An 18,970-nucleotide genomic window follows, 5' to 3' on the forward strand; every position below is an offset into this window, starting at 1 on the left:
AAAGAAGAAAAGTGGGTGTGGGGTCCAGACCAAGAACGAGTGTTCAAGCTGTCCAAAGAACTGCTGCAGTCAGATCGCGTTTTGGTGCTTTATGATGAAAGGAAAGAGCTGATCCTGTCTTGTAATGCGTCTCCATGTGGGGTGGGGGCAGTATTAGCTCATCGCATACCTGATGGGCAGGAAAAACCTATTGGGTTTGTGTCTCGCACCCTTGTTGCAGCTGAAAGAAATTACTCTCAGCTGGACAAGGAAGGGTTAGCTGTGATTTTCGGAGTACAGTATTTCCACAAGTACCTGTACGGGAGGAAGTTTGTGATTTGAACAGATCATAAACCATTAATCCGCCTGTTCAATGAGATGAAAGCGGTGCCTCACAGAGGATAATGAGATGGGCAGTTCTGCTGAGGGCATATGAATATGTCATATTGTACAGAGAAGGAAAGAAAACTGCAAATGCAGATGGGTTGAGTCGTCTCCCCATATCAGAAGAATCAGACAATGGGACACCCGAAGAACATGTATTGATGATGATGGAGGAAGTGCAGGGGCCGTTATTAATGTCAGAGCAGATCAAAATGTGGACAAACAAAGATCCAACCCTTGCTAAAGTAAGAGAATACATTCAGAGGGGGTGGCCCAACCACAAAAACAGTGAGTTAAAACCCTTTGAAGTTTGAAAAGAGGAGTTGAGTGTGCAAGACGGTTGTGTTTTGTGGGGAGCAAGAACTGTAATACCTGCGAGGGCGCAACCGTACATGTTAGAGCAGCTGCATTGGCTAGGAGTTACGTATGGTGGCCACACATGGACTTGGATATCAAAAAAAAGTTAAAACATGCACGGTGTGTCAGGATCAAAGGAAGACAGTTTCAGTACCCACGGTATTCCTGAGATGATCGTGTCAGACAATGCTCAATGTTTTGTGAGTGAACGGTTCCAAGAGTTTGTTACTCGCAATGGCATCACTCATGTGACAGCAGCACCTTATCACCCTTCATCCAATGGGTTGGCTGAAAGAGCAGTGCAGACATTTAAAGAACTCATGAAGAAAAGCAAAGGTGAGACGTTGGAGACCAAAGTAAACTGGGCTCTGTTTTCTTATCGCATAACCCCTCAAACAACTACGGGTAGGTCTCCAGGAGAGCTGATAATGGGCAGGAAGTTGAGGTGTCTTCTGGATTTTGTACATCCTGACTTGAAAGATAGGGTGGCCAGAAAGCAAGCAAAACAGAAAGAACACCATGATAAACATAACAGACAGTGCACTTTTGAAGCAGGAGATCTGGTTTACACAAGAAACTACACCAGTAGTCCTCAGTGGATTCCTGGTTTGATTGAGGAGATGACAGTGTCCTGCAGAGTTGTTTTGGGCAATAGACAAGTGGTCAGAAGTCATGTGGATCAGTTGTTCCGTCGGGTGGAACCAGAAAGTCCTGGGGTGGTTTCAACAGAAGCAGAGATAGAAGATATAGAAATGCTTCCATCAAGTGAGGGGGAAGGTTCGAGTGTGGAAAAAATTATTATTATTTATTTATTTTTTTTTTGCCAGTTAAGCAATGTTACTGTAACTGCATTCTATATAGTGTTTATGTATGATTTTGCCTTGTTCAAATAAGTCGGAGTGGCATCCTTAGGTGTTTTTTCAGTCTAAGGGGGGAGAGATGTGTTATAGCCACAGAAGCTGTTGCCGTTCAGGCCACTAGGGGGCAGCCTCAGCTAGACTCGTGGTCAGAGAGGCTCGGAGCTCCCAGGAGTCGTACACGGTGTGAGCCGGAGAGTGTTGCTTATAAAGTTCAACTTGAAGATAAAGAACGACCCTGTCACTTTTTCCTGCACGTTACTACAGGAACAGAGGGAAGCAACATCATCGATCATCACATCATGCCGTCCAGCAGTGAATGGAGCAATCCTGTTGTCCTTGTGGTCAAGCGGGATGGGAACCTTAGGTTCTGTATTGACTTTAGAAAGGTAAATGCAAAATCTGAATTTGATGCCTATCCTCTTCCCAGACCTGATGACCTTATTGAGGGGGTGGGCCATGCCAATTGGACCTGTGCAAAGGCTACTGGCAGGTGCCTCTGTCGGAAGTTGCAAACCTCTAACTGCTTTCAGGACACCACAAGGACTTTGGCAGTTCACCAAAATGCCATTTGGTTTGCACGGTGCTCCTGCCATCTTCCAGAGGTTGATGGACCAAATATTGACTGGTACAGAAACGTTTGCTGCTGCTTACCTTGACAATATTATGATATTCAGTGATTCTTGGCAGGAACACATGGGACACCTAGCTGCAGTTCTTGGAAAAATCAAGAAAGCAAGTTTGACAATCAACCCAAAGAAATGTGCTATTGCCAAGCAGGATTTGCAGTATTTGGGGTACATCATCGGAGGGGGCGTCCTGAAACCCCTGCAGGATAAGGATAATCCATACAGATGAGAGAGTGGCCAACCACACGTAAACAGGTGAAATCCTTCCTGGGTCTGGTGGGTTGGTACAGGAGGTTTATCCCCAACTTCTCTGAGAGGGCTGCGCCCCTGTCTGATCTTACCAGTACTAAAAAGTCTAAAGTAGAGTGGGGTGATGAGCAAGAAAAAGCTTTTCAAGACTTGAAAGAAGCCCTGCGTAGCGAGCGAGTGTTGCCTTTTACTGTACAGACTGATGCTTCGCATAGAGGACTTGGAGCGGTTCTCATACAGGCACATGGAAAGGACAAACAACCTGAGGCGTTCATCAGTCGCAAGCTGTTCCCTAGGGAGACAAGATACTCTACGGTGGAGCTGGAGTGCCTAGCCATAAAATGGTCCATCGACTCCTTCAAGTATTATCTACTTGGAAGAGGATTCAACTTGGAGACGGACCATAAGGCACTGCAGTGGTTGGAGCGGATGAAAGACACAAACAGCAGGATCACCCGATGGTTCCTGTCCCTCCAGCCCTACAAGTTCTCTGTTGTGTACCGACCAGCCAAGAACAATCTGACTTCCTCTCTCGCAACGTGGTTGGCGAGTCTTCTGAAGGGGGGAGGAAATGTGAGGATTCTGTTCCACCCTCCTCACTGAGTTAAAAGGTCAGGTACTATTTTCTGCCAGCTGTCCCTTCTTTCGTCCTAGGCTGACCTCTACAGGTGAATTTGGGTGCACACAAGAAGACAAACCAGAAGAGGATCAGCTGGGGCTGACTGACTGCTTTCCAGTGGACTGAACCATCTGGGAGGAGGAGGAGCAGAATCAAAGACTTGTTTTGGTGTTTTATTTAACTTTTTTCTGGGTGTTGTATGTAGTCTTGTTTTTGTTAAAAACCATGGTAACTTTAAGTTTGTGTTGATTGTTTACTTATTTTTCTGTTGTGTTTAACCAAATAGTTCACCTGTGAAAGTGCTGAAACCCCTCCCAATAAAGGGAGCTGGTAGATTCCAGGAGATAAAAGGGCTGACAATTCTTTAAGTTAGACAGAGGGAGAAGAGCTCCATGCTGTGTGCTGGCCTGTGTGAGTCCACAATGAAATATCAAAAACTAAGAGCGCTAAAGATTTCTGTGTCCTGGTGATTCCTTCTGCTCATTTCCTTTGACATTATGCCATCTTCATCCTGACTGGAGGGTTCAGTGCAGAGCAACCCCCCCACAGTAAGCGAGAATGTTGGTTGCATTCACACTGAACGCGATTCACGTGGCAGAGGCAGCCAGTTTCAATGTTAATCAATGGTACAGAGGCGTTCTGAGGCGAATTGAAGCACCGCGGCGCGATTTGAGCAACAGGCGCAGCGCTAAGGTCTGCCAGCACCTCGATTTAAGTGACGCAACGCGAATCAAGCGGTGCAGCCAAAGTTTAAATATCTGAACTTTGACTGGTCACCGCGTCACATCAGACCAATCAGGAACTCTGCTTTGGGCACGTGACGTTTTCAGTGACTTTTGTTCCCAAGACTCGGGCCTCATGAAAGCATTTAAAAAAGAGAAGGGTAAAAAGGTCCCTTAGGTTAATACAAGAAAGAAAACATAAACTAATGTATGAAAAAGCAAAAACCAAAACATAAAAATGCTAATCGCAAACTATCACAAAGCAAAAACCCGACATGACACAGACAAAACCAAAAAAATGACTACAAGGCAAGGCAAGTTTATTTGTATAGCACATTTCATGTACAGAGACAATTCAAAGTGCTTTACATAAAACATTAAAAGAAACAATCAAAAGAAATAGTAAAAATGTCATTCATCATCATTCAAATCATTAAAATAAAATTAAAAGAAAGTAAAAAGATTTTAATTTAAAACCAGCATAGATAGACAGTGCGGACGTAAACTTTTGAATACATATTAATCAAACTGAGAACAGGTGAGTCTTTAACCTGGATTTAAATACACTGAGTGTTTCAGCAGATCTAAGGTTTTCTGGAAGTCTGTTCCAGATCTGTGGTGCATAGAAGCTGAATGCAGCTTCTCCATGTTTAGTTCTGACTCTAGGAACTGATAAAAGACCGGATCCAGATGACCGGAGAGGTCTGGCTGGTACATACTGGGTCAGGAGGTCAGTCATGTATTTTGGTGCTAAACCATTCAAAGCTTTATAAACCAGTAACAGAACTTTAAAGTCTATCCTCTGACAGACAGGTAACCAGTGTAAAGACCTCAGAACTGGACTGATGTGGTCTACTTTCTTGGTCCTTGTGAGAACCCGAGCAGCAGAGTTCTGAATAAGCTGCAGTTTCCTGATGGATTTTTTTGGTAGTCCTGTAAAAACACTGTTACAGTAATCAAGTCGACTAAAGATGAAAGCATGCACTAGTTTCTCCAGGTCCTGCTTAGACATCAGATCTTTAATCCTTGAGATATTTTTGAGATGATAATAGGCTGATTTAGTGACTGCCTTAATGTGTTTATCAAAATTTAGGTCTGTGTCTATCACTACACCCAAGTTTCTGGCCTGGTTGGTAGTTTTTAGTTGAATAGATTGAAGCTCTGTAGTGACGTCTAACCTTTTTTCTTTAGCCCCAAAGACAATAACCTCAGTTTTGTTTTTGTTTAATTGAAGTAAGTTGTGACACATCCAGTCATTAATGTCCTCAATGCATTTACCAAGAGCCTGTACAGGGCCTCGGTCTCCTGGTGTCAGTCTAATATATATCTGTGTGTCATCTGCATAGCTATGGTAACTAATGTTGTTGTTCTTTATAACCTGGGCCAGTGGGAGCATGTAGATGTTAAATAGAAGTGGTCCCAGGATGGAGCCTTGGGGCACTCCACATGTAATTTCTATTGGCTCAGAAGTGAAGTTACCAATTGACACAAAATATTTCCTGTTTTCTAAGTACGTTTTGAACCAGTTTAGTACTGGCCCAGTGAGACCCACCCAGTTTTCCAGTCGTCTGAGTAGTATTGCGTGGTCGACTGTATCAAACGCAGCACTGAGATCCAGTAAAACTAGCACTGACATATTTCCACTGTCTGTATTCAAACGTATGTCATTAGTCACTTTGGTCAGAGCCGTTTCAGTGCTATGGTTCTGTCTGAAGCCGGACTGGAAGACATCATAGCAGTTGTTTTTTATTAGGAATTCATTTAGCTGATGGAAAACAGCTTTTTCAATGATCTTACTTAAAAATGGCAGGTTTGATATCGGTCTGTAGTTGTTCATTTGAGTTTTGTCTAGACTGTCCTTTTTTAGGAGAGGTTTGATTACAGCTGTTTTCAGTGGTTCTGGGAAAACACCAGATGTTAACGACAAGTTGACAATCTGGAGCAGGGCTGGTTCCAGGATCTTTGAAACTTTTTTGAAAAAGCTTGTGGGTAGAATATCCAGACTACAACCAGAAGCGATGGTCTCTGCTGTCTTCACACTCCTCCTCCAGTGAAGAACATCTGAAGACGTTCCTCTGATGTTCAGAAGCTTTTCTTAAAAAACGTTTCCAGAAAATTCTTCAAGAACCTGAGTTGACTCCAAGAAGCAGAGCGAGTTGGAGTTGAGATCTCAGCTCTTTAACATCCATCATGTCTTTACAAAAACATTTGAATGATGTTTCTATTGTCTCCATTTGAAACAATGACGCTTCATTATTTCTTTATTCTGATTTCCCCTGCTGTTTTCACGTTTCTACTGATCAATTCTTCAAATTTTACAATTCTTTCATTTCCTTTATGCAGTCAATGTTTTTTAAAATGCAGTTTGGTAGAAAAAAATAAAGTAATAATCTGGAATATAATTTGAGAATCATCCTTCAATTCAGTTTGGATCAGAACTTCCATGAACTTGTCATGAAGGATGAATCTCTGAGATCCACGTCTGCTCCTCTGGACAGAACCTCTGCAGGTCCAGAACCTTCAGAAGGTCAAACTGAGGAGAGCAGAGACGGTGAGATGTTCCGGGCTGCAGGCTGTACTGTTGGACTCCTGTGTGGACTTGTTTGTTGAAGCGGCGTCGGAAGTGGAGCGAAACGCCCCTTACTTCCTGCCTGAAGGGTTTCAGGGGAAAGTGAGGTTTCCTCAGCTGCAGACGAGCTGTTGCCACAGTCGTGATGCAGTTCATGTCTGTTCACATGCAGACAGGCTTCTGCTGGATGGAAACATACAAACTTTGCTTTCTGCTGCTTCTCTCCAACGCTGAAGGTTCGTTCCAGATTTACTTCTTTGAATCCTCAAACATCTGAGACTAGAGTGTGTTTGGCGTCTGAAAGCCGTTCCTCTTCTGCAGGTTCTCGAGAACGGTTCCATAAGATCCTTCATCATCAGCCGGATGTGACTCCAGTTTGCAGAAACGATTCCAGTAACGCCATCATAATGACAGTCTGCTGGATCCACACCAAGGGGGGGCGCTGCCGCCTGACCTTCAGACCTGGACGCAGCTCTGACCCTGAATGTGGCTCCAAGTTCCAGATGATGGTGGAGAACCAGACAGTGTTCCTGCAGCTGAGCTCTCTGGGAGCCGAGGATAGCGGGAACAGCAGTGTTCCCACGCTGAAGGAACCACCAACGTGGAGCTGGACTTCACCGTGGTCACCACAGGTCAGGAGGCTCCTCCCAAACATTCTGATGTCTAAAAAACACCACCTCACAGAGAACCTGCTCTTTTCTCTTTAGGGAATAGAACCAACGACTCGTTTTCAGAACTACCCAATATCCATCAAAACAGTTTTCATGTGGTGCTGATTCTGGTGCTGATTCTGGTGCTGGCTACAGGAGTGGTGCTGTTTCTGCAGATGATCGTCTCTCAGAGAAGGTAGGAGTCCTTCCTTTGAACGGCTCCTCAGGAGTGTTGTTATGGAGCTCTGCTTCACCTGTGTTTCTCCTCTAAAGAAGGGAGAACGTCTGTCCGGAGCTGCGTTTGCATCATTTACCCAGCAGGAGGCGACAGACACCAAACAGCAGCCCTCCACAGACGGTACAGAACCGGTCCAAACTGTGTCTTCATCTGCAGAGTAGGGCTGCCATGAATAATCGACGACTAATCGACTATTAAAATAGTCAACGAATAATTTGGTCGTCGAAGCGTCGTTTTTTGTTTGTTTTTTCCTTCTTTTGATCTTAAAACTACGGTTCGCGCTTTCTAATGCCGGGTCTGCCATTCTCTTCGCCACACATGCACAGTAGTTCTAATCTGGTCAGCAGTGACGTCACAGGAAGTTCTCGTTAGACTCATAACAACAGGTTAGAGCTCGAAAATGTGGAAGAATTAAGAAAAATAAAAGAGGAAAAAATGTCCAATGTAATCTCTGCAAGGCAGAACTTGTGTTTCATGAGAGCACTGTGGCGATAAATGATCACCTGAAGATGAAGCATGTTGAGACGGAGTTTGATCACGCTGAACAGAGAGCTTCGTCTAGCTAAGCTAACATCGGCACTAACACAGCTAGCTCTCTCGCTGCAGTTTTCCGGTTTTAAATGGATTCTGTGCAGCTGTCATTAATGCGCTGTTTGGAGATAACCCATCAGGTCTGAAGATCTGTGTGTAGAGTACCTCTCTGTCTGCATAGAGAACGTTTCATAATCTGCGCTCTTCTAATCAAACGCTGCAAGGACGATGCAGATAATGAGTTTACACTGGAAATGAACCGCTCGTCCAAGGCTTCATTCATATTACGCGCCGCGATCACGTCGTCCGGTTCGAAGAGCGGATTATGAAACGTTCACGCGCAGACAGAGAGCCTGTGTGTCGGTACGGATCTGCAGCAGTTATGGAGCGATTTGAAAACTAGTCCCAAAAGTGAAGTAGCTCACCTAAAAGTCCAGAGCTAAACTGACAAGTGTAGCATTACATTAGCTGGATTAAGCTACAATTGAATATAACTTAAAGTCACAAAAACAACAACAAAGAGCAAAGCAACCACAACATTAAAGAAGTAACAGAGATTTATTTAGTTTTCTGTAGTTGATTCATTTAAGTCTTGTTTTAATGCCAGAAACAAATGAAGGACAAAACCTGCATGATTCATTAAAAGACTAATAAACTATTGTCTTTATTTTAGATAGAATATAGCTTAAAGACCTCGAGTTTAAAGATAATGATGGTTAAGATGAGTGTTTTACATCCAGCCGCCGCACGAACCGATTAGTCGACTAATCGAAAAAAATAGTCGGAGATTAGTCGACTATTGAAATAATCGTTTGTGGCAGCCCTACTGCAGAGCCTCCATCACAGTTTCAAACCCACCTTTCTTTCAGGTGGTGGAGGACATCGAGCCGTACGACGTGTTCCAGCAGAAGGAGAACGTTCTGTATTTATCCTCTAGAGCCCACAGTTGCAGCACCATCAGCAGCGTCCTCACCTGACAGCCGTACATCACACACAGATGACTTTCTCTGTTGAAGAAGTTCGGTGTGTTTCTGTTTGAATGACAAACCTGAGCAGAATAAATTCTAATGAAAAAGGTGGTTCTGCTTCTACTGTTTGACCCTCAGCCTTTGTTTAATGCTGCAGCTTCACACAGGAAGTGTTGGACCTGCTGCTGCATCTGACTTCCTGTCTGAGCTTCCTGATCTCATCGCAGCACCACTTTCTCTGTTGAAGATGCTCCTCTTCCACTACTTGAAGCTCTTTTTTAAGGAACTATACCCCCCTCAATGGTTTCTGTCGCCACAATGGAACAGCAAAAGGAGCAATAGAGGATCAGTACAGGAGTCACTGTGGAACAGTAGAGGAGTCACTGCGGAACAGTAGAGGAGCAATTGAAATGTAGAATAAAACAACTTTCACGTTTCCACTTTGACAACATTTTTTCTCATTCATCATCGTTCCAACACAACGTCCTCCAATCGGAAACGCCCACCCTCACATAACATAACAACCCTTTCTTTCTGAGTAGAACGCCTCCTAGCTGTGTGGGGTGGTAAATGATTGCAAACAGTAACAAACTCACAGTTTTTTTTTTTTAAACTTATGTGGGGTTCATTTAACTTTCCAGTGTCCATCATGAAGAGTCTTCAGTAACACAGCCGATGATGCTCCCTGTAATATTCTGATATATGTTTATCCTATTTCACTTGAATGCATCTCTGTGGGTTTAGCGGAACGGATACCCAGATGAATTTAGCAATGCATTGTGGGATATATGTGAAGACCGAAGCCGCATGTTTGTACCGCGACTGCTGTTAGTGGAGTTAATAAAAACCGTTAAAACAGTACGTCCTTAGGAGAGTTATTTACACAACTCTAAGAAGAAACACAACATGGTGTCAGAATAAAGCGATCGAACGAAGACTGAGAAATGGATTTCGCCGGAGTTACACCGCCAGACATGTGTTGGGATGCTAACAACCTTCCCGAGGCGTGGCGCAGATTTAAACTACATGTAGAACTTATGTTTTCTGGACCACTCAAGCGAAAGAGCGAGGAGGAAAAGTGCAGGTATCTTCTTCTTTGGGTTGGAGAAAAAGGTAGAGACATTTATAACACATGGTCACTAACTGAAGATGAAAAGAAAGTGCTTAAGACATACTACGACAAGTATGAGACCTACGTCATGCCCAAAGCTAACGTAATTTTTGCTCGTTATAAATTCCACGAAAAGGTCCAGGGAGCAAATGAGGCATTTGAACAGTTTGTAACAGACCTGAGACTTCTCGTAAAAGACTGTGCTTACACAAAAACAGTGAAGAGATGGTCCGTGATCGAATAGTGTTCGGCATCCATTCACCCAGCGTGAGAGAAAAACTACTGAGCGTTGGATCCGAACTAACATTGGATAAAGCTGTGGATATTGCAAGGTCACATGAAATAGCTAAGGCACAAATGAAGACCATCTCCAGCAGCAGCAGCAGCACGCGTGAGGACATCGTACATGCTGTTGGACGACAAGCATCAAAGAATCCACCTCGGAAAGACTGGCAATTAAAAAAAAAATACTCAGCCACGGACAAGCTACGGGAAAAAACCGGAATGCCGAGAGGATGCGGATATTGTGGAAACCGACACGGTAATGAGGAAAGATACCCGGCTAAAGGTAGGCAATGCAAAAGCTGTGGAAAATGGAATCATTTCTCAAAAGTGTGTCATTCCAAACAAAAGAAAAGTGTTCATACAGTGAATGAAAGTGGATCGGAAAGCAGCACTGAGAGCAACAGCCTATTCATTGATGCAGTTCACTGCACGGAACAAAATGGCGGAAATACACAAGCTTTTGCGGATCTGAAAGTTGGTCCCAATCAAAATACTGTCAATTTCAAATTGGATACAGGTTCCTCCACTAACGTCATGCCCACCCATGTGTTTAGTATGATAGGAGGATCAAAACGCCTGAAACCGGTCTCACATCCACTCTATGGATATGGAGGAGAACGCCTGCTTGTAAGGGGCAAGTGCACACTGAAGTGCAAACATAAAGACAAGGCATTAAGACTGAAAGTATATGTTGTGGATACCAGGGCACCTCCCGTTCTAGGTTTAAAAGCTTCCCTGGATTTTGGTCTAATAAAACTTGTGATGTCCGTGACCCACACACCAGAGACAAATATCATGGACGAGTTCAAAGACATCTTCTCGGGAATAGGATTATTTCCGGGTGAGTGCACAATCCATCTGGATCCAAAGGCTACGCCTGTAGTTCACCCGCCAAGACGAGTCCCACATGCACTTCGCAGTCAACTAAAGAAAGAGCTGCAGAATATGGAGGAGCAACACATTATTGTTAAAGTGACTGAACCCACAGAATGGGTTAATTCAATGGTTGTAGCTGAGAAACCACGAACAGGTAAACTCAGAATATGTCTTGACCCCAGAGACCTCAATAAGGCAGTAAAACGACCACACTACCCTCTGCCAACTCTGGATGACATTACAGCCAAGCTTGCAGGAGCCAGATACTTCTCTGTCATGGACGCCAGGTCAGGCTATTGGGCCATTAAATTGACAGAGGAGTCATCTAAGCTCACAACCTTCAACACCATATTTGGACGCTACAGATTCCTCAGATTGCCTTTTGGTCTAGTATCAGCACAAGATGAGTTCCCAAGGAAGATTGATGAGACTTACGAGGGACTTGAAGGTGTCACAGCCATTGTTGATGACATTTTAATATATGGCAAAACAAAAGCGGAACATGACCGGAACCTTCATGCTATGTTGAAGCGCTCCAGAGAGAAAGGCGTCAGGCTGAATCCAGACAAGAGCATCATCGGGGCCACTGAAGTAAGCTATTTTGGACACCGCCTCACAGCTGATGGCGTCAAACCTGACCCAGAGAAAATTAGAGCCATCAAAGAAATGAAAGCCCCTAAAAGCAAAGGTGAGCTCGAGACCATTCTAGGAATGGTCAACTACTTGTCCAAGTTTGCGCCCTGCCTCTCTGACATAAATGCCCCTCTACGCCAACTCCTGAAAGAGTCCAGTGAGTTTGTATGGGACGCACAGCATGAACAAGCGTTCACTAAAATGAAAGAACTAATCACACAGGAGCCAGGACAAGTTTTGACATATTTTGATCCCAAAAAACAATTGCGACTACAAGTGGACGCATCCAAGTATGGATTCGGTGCAGTTTTATTGCAGGACAGTAAGCCAGTCAGTTATGCCTCAAAATCACTGAATGAAAGTGAAGTCAACTATGCACAGATTGAAAAAGAGCTGTATGCAATCCTGTTTGGCTTCAAGCGGTTTCACCACTACGTGTATGGACAACATGTCATCGTGGAAAGCGACCACAAACCACTTGAATCCATCATGAAAAAAACACTTTCACTAGCGCCTCCTAGATTCCAAAGGATGATACTTCAGCTCCAACAGTTTCACCATCGTACACAAACCTGGAAAAGAGATTCCAGTCGCAGACACATTGTCGAGACAATCAGTGCCAGGTAAAGATGACAACATGAGCGAAGGAATGGATCTCCAGGTGCACACTGTGTATGACAATCTACCTGTCAGCGACACCAGGCTCAAGGAAATCCAGGAGGAAACCAGTAAGGATAACCAGCTAAACGTGCTTAAAAAAATCATACATGACGGATGGCCCGAGGAGAAGAAAAAATGTCCTCCAGTTGTTACAGAATTCTGGGACCACAGAGACGAACTATCTGTGATTAATGGAATCATGTTCAAAGGAGAAAAAATCACCATTCCAGCCTCCCTTCATGCAGAAATGTTGTCACGTGTCCACGTAGGGCACATGGGCATGGAGAAATGCAAACAGCGAGCTCGTGACATTCTTTTCTGGCCCGGAATGAACAAAGAGATTGAAAATACAGTAAAGCACTGTACCACATGTCTTGAGCATCAACCTGCAAATACAAAAGAACCAATGATTAGTCACAAGATCCCAGAGAGACCATGGCAAGTTGTCGCATCAGACCTTTTCACTTGGAATAATGACAGCTACATGATCACTGTTGACTACTACAGCAGATATTTTGAACTTGACAAAATGAGCAGCACCACACCTCATGCCATCATCCAGAAGCTGAAAGCAACTTTTGCCAGACTCGGCATTCCAGAGACTTTCATATCAGACAATGGACCACAATATGCATCATGAGAGTTTGGCATATTTGCAGATGCGTGGGGATTCAAACATACTACCACAAGTCCACATTATCCACAAAGCAATGGACTGGCTGAGAAATATGTGCAGATAGCTAAGACGCTACTGAGCAAAAGCAATGATGACAAGAAAGACCTCTTCTTGAGTATCTTGGAGTACAGAAACACACCAGTTGACAGTTTCCGATCTCCAGCTCAACTGCTCATGACTCGCAGACTCAGATCTACTCTTCCAACCACACACAACCAGTTGCAGCCAGAAACCGTAAACTGCAGTGAAATGTACCAGAACAGGACCTCACAACAGGAGCGACAGAAGAAGTACTACGACAGATCTGCCAAGCCACTCACACAACTACATGTAGGCCAGAGTGTGGGACTTCAAGAGCATGGTCGTTGGAAACCTGCCGTCGTCATAAAACCTGCTGACACAGAAAGATCATATCAGGTACGCACTGCTGAAGAACAAGAGTATCGACGCAACAGAAAACATCTGCTTGACACTTCAGAAATATCTGGGACTGTCACGGCTGCGGAGATGCAAGCTGAGACACTCAACAAAACAGACGACAGCACACCCGGAGCAGGTTCACCTGCATCTTCATATAAAACCCGATTTGGACGCGAAATCAAACCCAGAGTTGTGATGGATTTATAAAATCAAAGCTAAGTTAGTATAACATCACCTGACTCTTTGTGTTAAGTACTGATGTTATAAATTTACGATTTGCTACAATGTTTAGCAATCATCTATTTAATTTGTTGCTCTGTAAATCAGCTATTTTGAGTTAGCCTATTCATTTAAAAATCTGTAGAAATATCGGTCACCAAAGTTAATATAATACAGATGACTGCTGAGCCAGTGATTTTTATTTTTATTTTTTTAAGGAAGAGGATGTAATATTCTGATATATGTTTATCCTATTTCACTTGAATGCATCTCTGTGGGTTTAGCGGAACGGATACCCGGATGAATGTATAATATATGTGAAGACCGAAGCCGCATGTTTGTACCGCGACTGCTGTTAGTGGAGTTAATAAAAACCGTTAAAACAGTACGTCCTTAGGAGAGTTATTTACCCGACTCTAAGAAGAAACACAACACTCCCTTTTTTGTAAGGCAATCTGCAAGTTGGTCCTTTGTGACTGACCACAACACTTGCTGAACCTTTCCAGTTTGGATAAGTTCTTTAATAGAACTTATTTCAAAACGAAGTCTTTTCTCTGCAACAAACGTGGATTCAGTGCATCAACAAGAGAATGGTTATCAGTAACACAGGTTATGGGCACAGTGTGGTTGATATTACCAGTTCAGAGAATAAAGTTGACAGAAAAATGGCATTGTCAAACCCCTCAGACATTGCTAGTTTTTCACCTGCAAGTGTGCTTCTGACAACTCTTCATCCTCTTGGACTGCCAGGTAGGAATGTCCCGATCCGATCATGTGATCGGAAATTGGGCCTGATCCCGTGATTGAGGACTCGATCGAAATCGGACACCTTTGTCCGATCAGGATCGGATATTTGTTGAATTCTCATTATGATCAGAGCTTTATATTTCATCTTATCATTACGAATAAATACTCCACTAGAAGTCTGCATGTCAGGAAAAGATCACAAAATGTCATCACCAGAAAATGGCAGCAGCTCAAGAAGAAGGCTAACGTAAACAAAGCTAGCAAGAAAGCTAGACAACTCTTTTGAAAACGCTTTAAACTAACAGCAAATGTCTCTATTACCCTAACACAAACAACAACCTCTGAAGGTATTTCAACAAAAAAAGTTTTTTTTTCTTTTTAATGTGAAGCTCTTCATGCTGCAGACAGATGGCTAAACAGCAGCTGCTAACTGCTACATGCTAGCACCGTGATTTAACTCCTTAGGACCCGAGCTGTCCTTTGATATGCCTGTTTGATTTATCTGACAGAGAAATAACAGTTAAGAAAATTAACTACTGTGGTAATAAAACTGAAAATGTGATGTCTTAAGAACTTAAAATGGAAGCACATAATCTTAAAAATAACTAAATAAATAAAACTTATAAATTAAAACTAATAATGATATCAGCTATTCATGAACACTCATCAAATTTATGCTAAAACAAAGTCATAATTTATTTTTAAGAATTTTAAATGAGGACAGGAATCACATTTGGTCAAAAATGTTCAATAGCTCTAAAGATGTTAAAGCTAAAGTCACTAAACTTTATCACATGACTAATTATCACTTATATAACAAGAAAATAGTATTTTTTTCTAGTTTATATTTTTTCTATTTTTACTTGTTTATTAAAACTACTTCACAGAAGTGTTTTATTTAAGTTTTTAGTGATTAAAGAAGGTTATGAAATATAAATAAGGGACAACACCAATCTGTTTCTTCAATTTATTCATGTTTTAAATGTCTTACAAAAGTATCGGATCGGGACTCGGTATCGGCAGATACACAAAATCAAATGACTTGGAATCGGATCGGGCCTAAAAAACCTGATTGGGACATCCCTATTGCCATGAAATAGGAAAAAACTGCCCCTTTTCACCCATTAAAACAATAGAGTGCCCACCCTGTGTGCCTCCATCATAGGTTTGCAAAAGATGCATCTGTAAATGCAAATATTTTTAAACTGTCATTTAGGTGTTGAAAGTTCAGTGCAACTGACTTGGTCTTGAGTTTGCTGATAACTCTATTGGCTTCATGAATGATCTGAACAGTTGCATTTTTTAGATTTGATGCCAAATTACTTGCATCAAACAGAATGTCAGGTCTGCTTTGTCTTGCAACCCACAGAAGTTGTCCTATTTTTGATCGAAGGAGATCTCTTTCCTGTTCAGTGAGCTCCACTGCTCGTGTTGGTGTAAGATGGATAGCCTGCAAATGTTGGATACATGTATGCTGATGAATCTGTACCCTTTTGTCCGAAGCAACAAACTCTACTCCCACATAGGAAAAGTTTCCATGAGCTTCTCTACCGACACTGAATTTGGATCTGAGGGGAGGTATAACTGTTGTTGAAAAAGATTCTGACCCTCCCCAAATGAAATCATCAATATGACAAGAAAGTACACCAGATACATTGTTGTCCTGATCTAACCAGTAGAAAACTGCTGGGTCAACCTTTGACATTTTGCCTCCTGCTTCAGTCATTATGGTTTTCACTCTGTTGTACCAGTACAAAGAGGCATCAGCAACACCATACACACATTTTTTTCCCCACTTCCAAAGTTTCCCTTCATTGTTGGCTTCAGGCGGAGGCTTGAAAAAGATGTCTCTTGACAGTTCCATACCTTGCAAGAAGGCAGACTTTATATCTGTCAGGCTTTGGTGTGTGGACACAATCACTGGACAGGTGTCAGCTCCAAAACAAAAAGTGTCTTTAATAACATAAAAATCCAAAAACTAAGTAAGACCACAAAGCTGGAAAAAACGGGATTAGTCTCTAAAGTCAAAGTCCAAAAACCAATCAAGGCCAAACTCCAAAAAATCAAAACCTGAAATGGCAGAAAAGATTTGGTGCATGAAGTGACAAACCTGCAAAGAAGTGAGGGAAGAAACCCATTATATACAGGAAGGGGAGTGAAACAACAAAAAGACACAGGTGTAACCCATCAGGGAGGAGTGGCAATCAGCTCAAGGGAAACACATGACAATATCCATGGAATGAAGTGTCCATTGTTTTTGGCATATCACTCCCACAAGGAGACGCAGTGATTCTGAGGCACAGGTTGGCGAGTCCTTTTGTAGCTCAGAAACTTGGAGCTTTTCAAAGCCTCGAGCCACAAGTCTTGCTTTTGGAACCAGTCCATTCACCGTCTCTTACAGAGTGCACACCCATCGCGTGGAGATACACTTTTGACCTTTGTCCTCAACTTCCTCAAACACATTGTTTTGTTGCCAGGTTTTTATCTCGACAGTTTTTGCTTCATCAAAAGACAAATCCTTTGTCACAAGTACATCCTCACGTGTGTCAGGGTTTAAAGTAGGTGGCTGGAGATGGAAATCCTCTACCTTTGAAAGATCTGCTGATTTTTTGGTTCCAGCCACTTCAGCTGGTTCAAGCAGCTCCAAGTTGTACCAGTTCTTGTACTTTCCTGTGGCATTTCCAGCACGTCCCAAAACTTTAGCTTTCTGAAAAACTCTGTTTTCTGGATTTCTAAAAGTCGCAACTTGGCCATTTTTTTATGTTGATGTCTTCTTTGTAATCCTGTCTGTGGTCTGCACTCGTCTCTTCTTCTGTCTCATGATAGAAGTCTATTTTCCGCTGATAATGTCGTCATTGTCATCTTCTGTTACTTTTCTCAGTCTGAGCTGGTGGACTCTAATACAGCTGCCGCCATGTCTGACAAAAACCACAGCGCCGTCCTGTCCGATGACCACTCCAGGTCCTTTCCACTCTGCACAGTCGATTCTTTTATAATAAACTTCGTCCCCTGGTTCATACTTCTCATCTGTGTTGCACAGCTGTTTCTTTAGTGCTCTTCGTATTCTCTCTGAACATTCTGCTTCTGTAAATGCCTTTCTTGATATGTGCAGAGCAGAAATATGTTTAGCAACCCATTCACTTTTTGTCGTGCCCTCCAGGGCAGGCGGTTTGTCAATAAGTACTGATGGTAGGTTAGGGTTCTGTCCAAAAACCAGCTGATGTGGACTGTAACCATGGACGCTGTGTATACAGTTCTTTGCCATAAGAGCCCAGTCCATTGCTGTACTCCAGTCACATCCAGTACTTCTTTTCACTTTCATTATAATCTCCGTCAGCGTTTGATTGTGTCTTTCCAGGAGTCCATTACTCCATGGACTGTATGCAGGTGTTGTCTTAACTTCCATGTTGAAGTTTTCAGCCATGTCTCTCACTTCTTCATTATTAAATTCACCCCCGTTGTCGCTGAACAGCTTTTGTGGTGGGCCATGCACACTGATCCAGTCATGAATGAAGTGTTTGACTATTTCAGATGACTTTTTTGTTGTCAGTACACTTCCAGCGCTGAAACGAGTGAACTGATCAATGATATGTAGGTACCACACCCCTGGTTCAAGCTCATGCAGATCTACAGCAATAGTCTCGTTATATGTCGATGCCAATGGCAACCCGACAGCGGGTCTTGGTTTAACTTTAGTATGTTTTTGACAGGTTTCACATTGACTTAAAATTTTTCCAACAAGCTGTTGCACTCTCCGTCTGTGTTGCCAGAACTGTTCAGAAGTCTTTGCAGTTTTTCAGTAGAAGCATGTCCAAATTACTTCTGAAGTTTCTCTAAAACTTTTATCTTTCATTTGTGTTCATTTTGTCTGTGACTTTCAATATCTCTTCTTCAGCATTAGTCATTATCTGAACCATATCTTCAGATTTCTTATCTTCAGGATTCACATTGTTAACACAATAATGTCCTGAACTTATAAAGTCAAGTCTAATAGGCTGATTGAACATCATTGCACTGTCCTTTTCCATGTCTAGAACCGTCCCTGCTCTTTTTAACAAGGTCTTACTTAAAAGGAGGGGAATGTCAACAGGTACAACTTCGGTGTCAATATTACACAATTTTTGCTGGTAACTTTACCTTTTTTATAGAATAAACCACTTGTCCATCTCCAAACTTGAAGGGTGTGCGACTTTGCTCCTTTGATTGTCTTATGGCTTTCACACTTTTCCTTCCTAATGCACTGTCATGACCTGCTGCAGCTCTGCCAGTTTCCTCCTCTGTGCTCATTAGCAGTTCATTGGATACACCTGTGCTGCAGCCTTTAAAAGCCTGCTCCTTCTCCCCACTCACTGCTGGATCGTCTCATTGCCTCAACGTCTGTTCCTGCTCTCAACGCCTGCAATCCTGCAATCCTGCAATCCTGCAATCCTGCAATCCTGCAATCCTGCAATCCTGCAATCCTGCAATCCTGCAATCCTGCTCTCAACCTGTGATCCTGCAATCCTGCTCTCAGCCCCTGGTCCCCTCCTGAGTTGTGAGTCATTTTCAAAGCCCGTTTTTGAGGACAATTTCTGTTTGGATCTTTTTAGTT

The 18,970-nt window shown here is 42.8% G+C and overlaps 1 protein-coding gene and 1 long non-coding RNA gene across 4 annotated transcripts in view; both read left to right on the forward strand.

The window, feature by feature from the left end:
- The window catches only part of LOC112160147 (neural cell adhesion molecule 2), a 615,672-nt gene that overhangs the window by 477,058 nt on the left and 119,644 nt on the right, over positions 1 to 18,970 (forward strand). The gene's annotated exons all lie outside the window — the stretch shown is intronic.
- Positions 6,921 to 8,863, forward strand: LOC112160164. Its single transcript, XR_002921618.2, has 4 exons — positions 6,921 to 6,997; positions 7,073 to 7,211; positions 7,289 to 7,373; positions 8,654 to 8,863. It is a non-coding gene; the product is annotated as an uncharacterized LOC112160164 (long non-coding RNA).

Source organism: Oryzias melastigma, linkage group LG2 (assembly GCF_002922805.2).
Source record: "Oryzias melastigma strain HK-1 linkage group LG2, ASM292280v2, whole genome shotgun sequence".
NCBI classification, from domain to species: domain Eukaryota; kingdom Metazoa; phylum Chordata; class Actinopteri; order Beloniformes; family Adrianichthyidae; genus Oryzias; species Oryzias melastigma.